Genomic DNA, 11,631 nt, shown 5'->3' on the forward strand with positions numbered 1-11,631 from the left:
GGCCAAGGCAGGATAATTACTTGAGTTTGGGAGTTTGAGATCAGCTTGGGCCGCACAGCAAGACCTCATCTTTACAAAACAATCCAGTTGGCTGGGTCTGGTGGCATGTGGGTTATACCCGGCTGGCTACTCAAGAGACTGAGGTGGGACCAGCAATGAGCTATGAATGGACCATTGCACACAAGCGTGAGCAGCTAAGTGAGACTCATATGTGTATATATATATAGTATTTATTTTACCTTAATAATACATATAGAAACTTTCTTAACATCTATTTTAATTCTACTTATTTCTAGAAATATTGACTTGAATTTTTAATGCAATCATATCTCCAAATAATAGTACTTTTATTTATTTTATACCAACTCTTATAAATTTTATCATTTTTCTTGTCTTACATTATACAGGATAGGTCTTCCAGCATAACATGAAAAAGACACTTTAATATAAGTTATTCTTGTGTTGGTTGTGGTATAAAAGAGAACATTTTTAAATTCACTACCAAATAACAATTTTCCTATTGGTTTTCTCTATCAAATTTAAGATGTTCATAGTTTTCTAATAGTTCTGATCACAGATAAATTTGAATTAATAACTTGTTATGTCTGCGTTTGTTGAATTTATCATTTCTTTAGTCTTTCCAAGTGGTAATCATACTTACATATTTTTATTTATGTACCATCCTTGCAATCCATACAGTAAGTATGGATGTGTTGTAGTACTTTTCATGCACTGGTGAATTTAATTAAGTAATGTTTTGTTTAGAATTTTTGCATCTATAATAGTAAGAACAACTGGCCTTTTTTTACTTTACATATCATATTCTTGCCCATCATTGATAACAAGGTTACACCAACCTCATAGCATGAGTTGGAGAGTATTCCTTTATTTAAATTATTTTTCAAACTTTTTATAGATTTAGGAGGTATATGTGCAGTTTTGTGACGTGGATATACATGTATTGTATAGTGGTGATGTCTGGGTTTGTAATCTACCCTTCATCCAAATCGTGTAGACCATACCCAAAAGATAATTTTTCATTCTTCACCCTCTTCCCATCTCCTGGAGTCTCTGATGGCTATTCCTTGATAAACACTTACATTGAGTCCGTGACTTTGCTATTGTAAACAGTGCTGCAATAAACATAAAAGTGCAGGTGTTTTTTAATATAATGATTTGTTTGCTTTGGGGTAGATACTCAGAAGTGGAATTTCTGTATAGAATGGTAGAGATTTCTTGCCTCTTTTTTTTCCCCCCTTCTTCTAGTTTAGTTTAGGACACAAATGTCCCCTTCTTAGACCACACAGCTGAGGACTATCCCAGTGCGACTGAGAGAAGTGGCAGAAGCAGCCTGACCCCTGAGGAATTTCAGGTGCACTGCCTCGTTTGCTGCTGAACTTTAAAGAAATGAGAGGAAAAAGAACTACTATTTTCTTTTTTGGCTTAAACAAAAGAAATTTCCCATCTCATATTTAAAGACTAGAAGTTTGAAATCAAGGAGTCATTGGGTTTGGATCTTCTGAGGGTTGTTGCAGAAGAACTGTTCCAGGGCTCTGCCCTTCACTTGTAGATGGCATATCCAAGTTTGCAAAAAGTTTCTGTATTTCCATGTGTCTTTCCTACATCATTTTTTCACTCCACTATTCTATTTTGAATCACAGATTTTTTTCTTTATGAAATATATCATTTTGTAATTTCTTCTGAAAACAATTATTTGTAATAATGTCAACTCGAATTCATTAGAAAAAGTCATTACTTTAATCTCACTGTCAATAGATAATTTTGGTGTGCTAGGGAAAGTATGTTGATGGCTGTTTTTTTTTTTTTCCTATCATGTTAAAAATATTTCTCCACCATCTTTTGGCTTCCATAGCTGCTGTTGACAGTCTTGCCGCTGATCTAGTGGTGTGCTGGTGTATTGTGTCATCTTTATTGCTGCTTCTATGCTTTTTTTTGTTTTATCAAAGCTCTCTTGAAAAGTTGCTACAATGTATTTATAATGTTCCGTAAATATTATGGCCTCCTCTCTATAAGTTTATATTTGATCAGTTCTGTTGTTACATTTGAAGGATTTTTTTATAGTCAATACATTTTAGTCAATATTACTGAAATCTCAATATTATCACAAAAACAATCAAATTTTTCAAAGGAAAAGGATTTCTTCTCACATAATATGAGGCCTACTGCTTGCTTTAATAATGCATATGTTAAACTTGAACTGAGGCAAAGAAGATTAGCATGTCATCTGTACAACGATGACATGCAAATTTATGAAGCATTTCATATATTTGAAATTTGCTAAAGAAGTGTATCTTAACTGTTTTTCCCCAAAAGCCACAAAAAACAAAAATATGTCAGGTGATAGAGATATTCATTACATTGATTTGGGGAATAATTGCACAAAGTGTACCTGTGTCAAAACACTATATGTTAAACCTTAAGTAGTTAACTTTTTTTGGTCAGTCATACTCAACTAATCTTTAAAAATATATAAAGTTTGGTTTCAAAAATTAAGCATATCGTTGACATTAGGCAAAAGAAAATCTATAATAAAATCACTTTGGTGACAAACAAAGATAGTTTTGCAAAGAATGATTTTTTTTTTTACCCTCTCGTTCTCCTATTAAATATTGCTGACAATTTTCCCAAGTTTCAGTATGTGGTAGGCCATTTTACTTTAATAGCCAGACAAAGGGGAGGAGATGACTCCTCTTCCCAGGAGCATACAGTGTTATATGATTTCTAGCTTATTAATTCTAACTTAAAAATTCTTACTTCTACTCCTTTGAGGAAGCAAGTAAGATTACTATTATAGGACTGAGTATTTAAAATAACAAAATAAAACTATTCGCAAACTTGTAGCTGAAATTCCAACTTGAAAATCACAATACTGCCATTTAAAATCACTGTCTGAAAATGGTCAGAGCAATTCTTACATTCATTCATTAATTCGGCAAATATGTATTAAACCAATAACATGGATTATTAGTTTATGGCCACTGTCTTGGATTTCTTTGACATCTCCTGACAAAGAGAGACAGACATTTAATGGAGAATCACCTTAAATTAAGACAATAACTATTTTTAAAACCTCTGGAAAATGGTAGTTTCATTACATGATTATAATATAAAGCAGTACATTTTAAAAGCCTACAATCGGGGAAATAGTTACAAATTCATATGTAATGGTGACCTTTATTTTAGAATTCTCATATTTGTAGATCTTTTTCAGCAGTTAGAAGTAGATTAATGGTTTTCTTGAAATATTGATTTTGTAGTTGCAAATTATTGCAAAGTTAAAACTCATTCAGTGTTATTTTTGCTACTGCTCATAGGTTCATGCCAGGCTGCACCTTTACTGCACCAAGCTCAAAAATAACCCAACTTCCTACTGTGAATCCTTTAGTATGAGAGCAATTTTAATCCTCAGCCTCCCACTGTAAGTTGATCTTACTGTGAATTTGTTTCATTGATAATATTTTAGCTTATCTTCTTTAAAAGTAACACTTATTTCATCTTTTGAAACATCTTTGATATTGTTGAAGGATTGCACTAAGCAAAGCAATGATTATTAATCCACTTTTTTACATTAAAAATTGTAAACTATCATAGTCAAGGATACTTAATATCCCTGGGCATTAGTATTTTGAAGTTAAATTCGATAACACAAACTTACCGTGCAAAGAGTGTGAAAATTTCTAGTAAATATTAATTTTCATTCAGGGTATTAGAGTTTAACTCAAAAATCAATATATCTCTTCCACTAATGGTTAATGAAGGGAAGTGGCTGTGAATTACAGAGAGTAAATGTAATTATTTTTATTGGTGATTTTGTTTTAAAATAAAAATCTTTGTGCATAGGACTAGAAACTTGAATTAAATTAAAAAATAATCTCTGTCTTCTTGAAGTTTACCATCTAAAACACAAGAAACTAAAATAAATATATGTGAATGCATTTAAATAGGTGAATCAAAATTTTAAATTAAAAAAAATGGTGGTAAAAAGAAAAAATATCCTTGGGTTGGTTTAATGAAAGGAATAGATTCTCAGTTCCAAATATGGGTTTTGGTATAAGACAGGATCATTTTCAATTTTCAGCTCATCTTACAATGCCTTTAGGTAAATTTTCTCATCTTTTAAAGTGTCAGTCTCCCTACCTCCTCCCCAAGGTTTTTATTATGTGTAGTTGATATATCATCCCAAGCACAGCTCCTGGCACACATCTCAACTACTTACAAAGATTATTTCCTCCCACATCTTTATTTGAGACAGGATTATTTTAAAGACTAAGGAATTGAAGTTGTAAGTTAAAAATAGTTTTAAAAGTCAGTAAGATACCCCAATCTAATTTTACTTTGCTTCTGTGTGACAGGAAAATTGGGGATAATTATAATTTAAATAAAAAATAAGTAGGATTTATCTTTTTTTCCCCAAATCAAGTCTTGTCTTCTGGATAATACTTGCATTCAAGCAAAAGGGCTCCTGGAAACTTAGAACTATCATGTCACTGAAGCAGTGCTGTGTTAGTCAGTTCCCATTGACTTGATTTTGAACTACAATTCTCCTGCTGGAACCTCTAGATACTGTTATTTTATATGACAAATTAGGTCACTATGAGGATTAAATTATAAAACTCATGGAACAGAACAGGTGAGCAGAAACAAGGCAAGGAAGGCCGACAAATTTACAATTTTTAATATAGATTGTAATTGGAAGTAAGGTGGAGAACTCATATGTTTGCAAACTTACAGGAAAAATAATGTTTCCATTTACCCTTCTGAGTTCTTTGCTGGGACCCTGTAACAAAAGGCAGATTAACAGCAGAAAAGCAAAAAAGAGTTTATTAACATTTATTATATACATGGGAGATTCTCAAGAAATAAGTGAGTTTTCAATTACTAAAGGTAAATAAAAGTTAATTAGCAAAGTTTGTTACATAGACGACTCTGGCATAATCTCCAGGATACTACAGATCTACAGTTGTCTTGGGTGATCAACCTTTCATGGTGGACAGGGAAGATGAGACACCCTGCATGTAGACAGTTGGGGGAGGACAAAGAGCTTTTTTGATATTTACTTCTTTTCATTTGTCTTAATTCAGCTCAAAATATTACTTTTACAAAAGCAGTATAGTTTGAGGTGGCATATTTTGCTAGCGGTAGTGCAGAAGTAGTCTTCTAAGCATTTATTTCATGTTGTGTGAACAACTAAAAATAAAAACCAAATTAGAATCATTGATTTTCAGTTTTGAAATATTTTACTCTTTGTAGAGAAAAAATATTAATGAATACCAAAATTGAGGTGAACTGTACAGCAAAATATTTATCTTATGATGAAATTCAGAGTTTACATGACGGTCTTTTACATAACATACTTCATTAATTTATTTTCCATGTTTAAAGATACATTCATCTTCATAATTTAAAGCAAAATCATATACTTAAGCATATAAATTTTCAAAATTTGCAGCAAAATTGGAAACCACATAGCTATAAAGGATAATGCTTATTGAGTGCTAACTATGCTTACCTGCTTAAAATGCTATGTGTATGCTGTCTGATATAATTCTCATGACACATTTATATGTTAGAGAAAGATAACTATGAAGACAGCTGTGGAAACTGAGGCATAGGGCACATAAATAAATTGCCTATAATCTAAAATTGGAAGACGTGTGTGAACAGTAAATGTTGGCAATCTGACTTCAAAGCGAGTAGCCCTTCCTAACATTGCTACATTTTTCTAAAAATTGAATTATTCTTTATATAATTATGACTTAGGCTATTAAACTTGAATTTTATTTATTATTTATTTATATTATTTAATTATTCTGAATATTGTATTAAACTTCTGCTTAGCATAGTTTAGGTTATGTAGACAAAAAAGTAATCTGCAAAATAAATATTTTAATTGTGGTTTAGAACAAAACATTCTTTAAAAACATATGAATTTTGCCTTACTTTTAGTGTAATATTTAAAAGTATATATGTAAATGGCAAATGGAAAATATTCTGTAAACCTTATATCAAATTTAATATAAATGGTAGCTGTGATAAATTGTCAGTTTTAATTTTAACTCACTATGTGATTGGACTGTGAAAATAATAAAAGTTAAATCTACAGCGGAACATTTTAGTTCATTGTATGTAAGCTTAATTTAGCTCTACCACAATTATATACTTTAATATTCTTTACATTTGATGATATTTTTCTTGGAAGAATGAAAATGGCAAGTAAGTTTTAGAAATTGTATGCATATGATAGCAAAATGCATTTATGAAAGGCTTTGCAGAGGATTAGTAAGTCAGTCCTGATGGGAAAAGAATCATTGCTGCAAAAAAAAATAAACTTATTTGATTGAGTCCCTTCTCATACACAATCACAACTGACTGCAGTGTAAGTAATGTTCTAAGTAACATTGGTTGTATTCTTTGCACTTAGAAGTAAAAACTCCCTGGCCTTCTGCAGATTTGCAAGGTGTTTTGCTAATTAGCATACAAATATGCTACAACCTAATTTCCCTGAATACATTTTTTTTGGAATTACACCTATTTTCTTCATAGTAAAGATTCTCCCAAGTTAACCACAGAACTTGAACTTACAACTACTCCAATTTTGGAGAGGGTTGAAAACCCTTTAGAGTCACTCTGTTCATTTAACATTTGAACAGTAAACCTGATTGAAGTCGCTGTGTGGCCATGTTCTGAGTGAATAACATTCTCTCTATGGACGTGCATAATTCTCTGTAGGTTTAATGCCAGTCGTAATTTCCTCTCAGTAGAATTCCCCACAGCATAGATAGATGGTAGCTTTAATCATGCCCACTATTAAAATATTAAATATATAAAATAAGCCTCAATATATGCAAATGAATAATAATGAGAATGTCCAGATGTACAAAGAGGGAAAAACAAAAAAACCTCTTGGGAGATGAAGCATTTACATTAGGCGTCAACAAACTTGGCTCAAAACCAGTAATGAAAAAGGTGATGTTTGTTTTTCCTAGCTTAATAAAAGGTTACGGAGAAGGGCATGGAATTCAATCAGGGGCTCTTCCGTCACATAGCACATGGGGTAGTTCTCCCCATCATGAGATTTTGTGCTGGGGGAGGCACTGTGTAGAACTCACTTTCCACAGTGGAAGCCATGTTCTGTTTAAATAGTTTTTTTCTAAGGTTTTTTTTCAAATTCTTAAGAAAAACTAGGCTGAAACCGTCTTTGCTTCTTAACATTTATACTGTTAGAATTCCACAGAAAATGTGACGAATGTTTAAAATGTGTTGAAGGAATTCATCCTGGAGCATTAGGATGAGAAGAACATTTTAAAGAACGCTTTCCTGGATAGCCAAGCAGACATGGGCAATACTGCAATGGACCAATGGTGTTTAATAGGGACCCTTTTGTCCACTAGAAGACATATTTGATCATCGCAACTTACTGGGAGGGATTGATGATAGTATCTAGAGGCCAAGGATGCTGCTAAAATTTCTACAATGCTCAGATGGCTCTCCACACAAAGAATTATCCAGCCCAGTATGTAAATAGTGCTGAAACTTAGAAATCCTGCAGTAGACTATTTTATGAGCATACAATTTACTTTTGCACCTAAAACATTTAATGCCTTGAGGCTCTTATTGTTGAATTATAATGATCAGGAATGCTACAAGTTCTTTGTTGTATGTCTACACTTTTAGCATGTGATATATATGGCAATAACCAGTCACTCATATATAATTAAATTTGAGGACTCACAAACATCCAGAAACATTGTCTCTTTAATAAATACACTAATGTGTGACTTTTTCATCCCTAAGCAGGTAAAAAAATTCAGTTGCATTTGTAGTTGACTGGTGCATCTAGCTTAAATAAAAATGCATTCTTTTATTCTTCATTTAAAATGCAACACAATCTCATTAAGAATTTGGTTACTGAGAAGCAAGAATAGCATTTTTGCTACATTTGTTACATTGTCTCTGTATTTTTAGGGAAAAATAGAATATTTATTCTGTAGGGGCTTTTAGAGATCACCTATTCTAATCCTCATATATTACAGATGAGAAAATAGTACTCGAAAAGAGGAAGAGGCATCCGTCCACGCTTGCACAACTAGTTAGTGGTGAAACCAGGTCTGCAGTTACTTTATACATCACTATCAAAATGAGGTCATGATTTGATGACTTTGTAAAATTGATTCTATGGATATTGAGATGATTTATAATGGAATTTTGCTCAGCTGCTCTAGTTTGGAATTGTCCTTCATGACTGACATGACCTCTTTTGCCATCTAGATAAGATGGAACTTACCACATAATGATTTTTTTATCCTTCTCTGGAATGTACTTTCTTTGTGCTAATATTACATTCTACTGGAAACATCATTTTCAAGTCACAATGTACCATATATAATATTATACTTTAAATCACTTTATGTCTTGAAAGTTGTGTGACTGTGTGTCTGTGTGTCATATAGATTAGGAAGAGAGTCTCTAAAAATTCATTGCTGCCCACAAACCCATTAATCTCTTACATTTGTAAGGCAATAGTATCTTTTCTGTCCTTGAACAATGGTCTGCATTTGTAAGGCAATAGTATATTTTCTGTCTTTGAACATAGTGGTTTTTTTTTAACTGTTGAACTGATTCTTTTGACTTTTGTGCTTCATATAGTAATAGATCAATGAACAAATTATTTTTTCTGTTTTAATTTTTACCTGAAATTCAAGACTATATGGTGCTGTCTTTAAATGGTGATTATGAAAATAATCATAATCACGTATTTTTTCTCCAAAGGAGATTATACAATAATATGTCTTATGAGTTTGAAGTAAAAAAATATTACAGAAGTTTGACCTACTTACTTTAAAAAGAACTTCTAATTGTGGTGAGGGTATCACTTTAACTTATCACCACTTTATGTAATCATAAATAATATTATATTATCAATGCTTTTACAGAAGATTTTTAGTAAGTTGAAATCTCATATATGGGAAGCTTCTGGATAATATGTATTGTCAAAATTAACTCTTCTATTTACCTTGCCTACACTTAGATTGTTATTAATAGATTCATTTCATGATCCAGTAATGAAAACTTATTAAGAAAGAGCCTGGCCGGGTGCAGTGGCTCACGCCTATAATCCCAGCACGTGGGAGGCGGAGGCTCGTGGATTGGCTGAGGTCACAGGTCGAAGACCAGCCTGAACCACAGCGAGATCTCATCTCTAAAAATATCCAGGCATTGTGGCAGACATCTGTAGTCCCAGCTACTTGGGAGGCTGAGGCAAGAGAATCACTTAAGCTCAGGAGTTTGAGATTGCTGTCAGCTATGACTCCTTAGCACTCTACCAAGGGTGATAAAGTGACACTCTATCTCAAAAAAAAAATCCAATATTGTAATGTTACATTGGCCCTAATGTTTAGATAGTTGCTTCATCAAGGAATAAATTGTCAGTACATTACCAGATTGTACTTTTTTTTATAACTATATCCTAGTAAAAGATAATTTTAGAGATATTACTAATTAATTATATAAAATACCATCTGAAATATCACTCATTTAATTGTCCTCTTTTTTTCTTACATTTCTTCTTTGAATTCTTTTTCAATCTATTCCTAATCAATTTCCTCTTTTCTGTCTCCTAAAAGGTTTCTATTTAATTTTAAAAATAATCTTTCATTCTATTTTGAACACTTTTTCTGACTACACTACACTTTTAAAACATTTATTGGCCTTATTTCTTCTGTGAATGTTTTTATGACCTTTGCCTACATTTGTGCTGTAATGCATTTTCTTACCAGTTTATAACAGTACTTTATTAAGACTGCATTCTATTCTGCTCTGCACACATACTATCCTATCCCCATTTCTCACCCCTCTTCCTAAAATTCTTCCATTGGGCCCTCTCAATTCATCGTCTACCATTATCAAAATCTAAATTCTCAACTTCTTAACATCTCCTTCACGCTTTGGTCTAGTCAGTGGTTCTCAACTTTCTTAATGCTGCAACCCTTCAATGCAGTTCCTCATATTGTGGTGATCCCCAACCATAAAATTATTTTCATTGCTTCTTCATAACTATAATTTTGCTACTGTTATGAATCATAATGTAAATGCAGGATGTATTTAGGAGACCCCTGTGAAAGGGTCAGTTGACCCCCAAAGAGGTTGGGACCCATGGGTTGAGAACCACTGGTAGCTGAATCTTGAATCCCTCCTGACGGCTTACCCAGTAAATTTCTTCTCCCAAGACTGGGTCTGGAGGTAGGGTAGGTAATGTTTTCTTTGCTCCTCATTGCAGCTTCCAGACCTCCTTCCTTCTGGAAACCTCCTGGCTTTGGCTCTCATGCCTTTGGGCTTACCTCCCACTACTTCTCATTGTTGCAGTCATCCACCATAGCCCTTTCATTGTTCCATGATTTTGGATCGTGGCTCACTGTCACTCTCTCCAATGCTTTTCCTGTTTTGATTCCTGATTTCAATATACATGAAATCATACTCCTATCACTCTGATCTCTGAACTCATCTTCAAGGATTTTTGTTCTCCATTCTTTAACTGTCATTTCCATGCCCTAGTTCTTTCAATACCAATAAATGCAATCTCACTATTAACTCAATTTGTGTATCTTATTCTCCATCACTTCTTTCTAGCTTGCTCATTCTAATACCCCAATAACAACCCCTCTGGGACATTCAATCCATTTATCCCACCATCTTTTACTGTCTTTTAGCTTTTGATTTCCTGTCTTTGTCTCATACCCTGCCTGCAGTCCATGGTCTGTAAATACAATGTTCTCTTGAATCCACTCTCGACTCCCTGGCCATCTCTCACTTCTCTGTACTTACTCCAAGTCTCCCAACTATTCTTCCTGTCCATTCCCAACTATTTCACATGGTCTGCCTTTCCTTAAATTGCTGACAACTTGCTCCACATCTTCATATTCAGTTGATGACTTTGTGTTCTCCTTATTAAAATTAGAACCAATCAGAAGAGCATTTTTATAAACTCCTACTACTTCACTACTCACTTATGAATATCTGTATGGTATGTTCTGCCCTCCCCCCCGTAGGAAATCTGCTCTGCCAAGACAGTAACTGCATATGGCCAGTAAGCACTTGTAATGAAACTAATGCAATTGGGGAATGCAACTCTCAATTTTTATTAATTTAACATTAAACAACTTTATTGTTTTGATAGAACTACATTTTCCATTTGAATGGTGAAAAATTTAGCCTTCAAACTGAGCTTTACTTTAAATGGAGGATACAAACTGTACTTTGAAACTCCACTATGAAAAAAAGGATGTGAATATCCCATAAATCCTTTTTATAATGGCTACATGTTAAAATAACAATATTTTGGATATACCTGGTTAATAAGAATATTATTTTAAAATTAGTTTCACTAGCTTGTTACTTTTTGTTGTGAATACTAGAAAAATTTTAAATTACATATGTGGTTCACATTAGATTTTTATTGGACAACACTGCTGCAGATGAACTGTCAGTATCCCTAAAGCCAAACTTCATACAAAGACCCCTTTGCCTCTTCCTTACACAAAGGTATAGTTCCAGCAACTCTCCCTTCTCTCCTATATATCATCAACTTTTCCCTCTCTACGGATCTTTCCCTTT

The 11,631-nt window shown here is 33.1% G+C and overlaps 1 non-coding gene across 1 annotated transcript; it reads left to right on the top strand.

Annotated features, from left to right (window-relative positions):
* The first annotated feature begins 2,185 nt into the window (after positions 1 to 2,185).
* Positions 2,186 to 2,290, top strand: LOC128568243 (U6 spliceosomal RNA). The gene has a single exon (XR_008375064.1). It is a non-coding gene; the product is annotated as a U6 spliceosomal RNA (small nuclear RNA).
* The last annotated feature ends 9,341 nt before the right edge of the window (positions 2,291 to 11,631 follow it).

Source organism: Nycticebus coucang, chromosome 16 (assembly GCF_027406575.1).
Source record: "Nycticebus coucang isolate mNycCou1 chromosome 16, mNycCou1.pri, whole genome shotgun sequence".
Classification (NCBI taxonomy): Eukaryota; Metazoa; Chordata; class Mammalia; order Primates; family Lorisidae; genus Nycticebus; species Nycticebus coucang.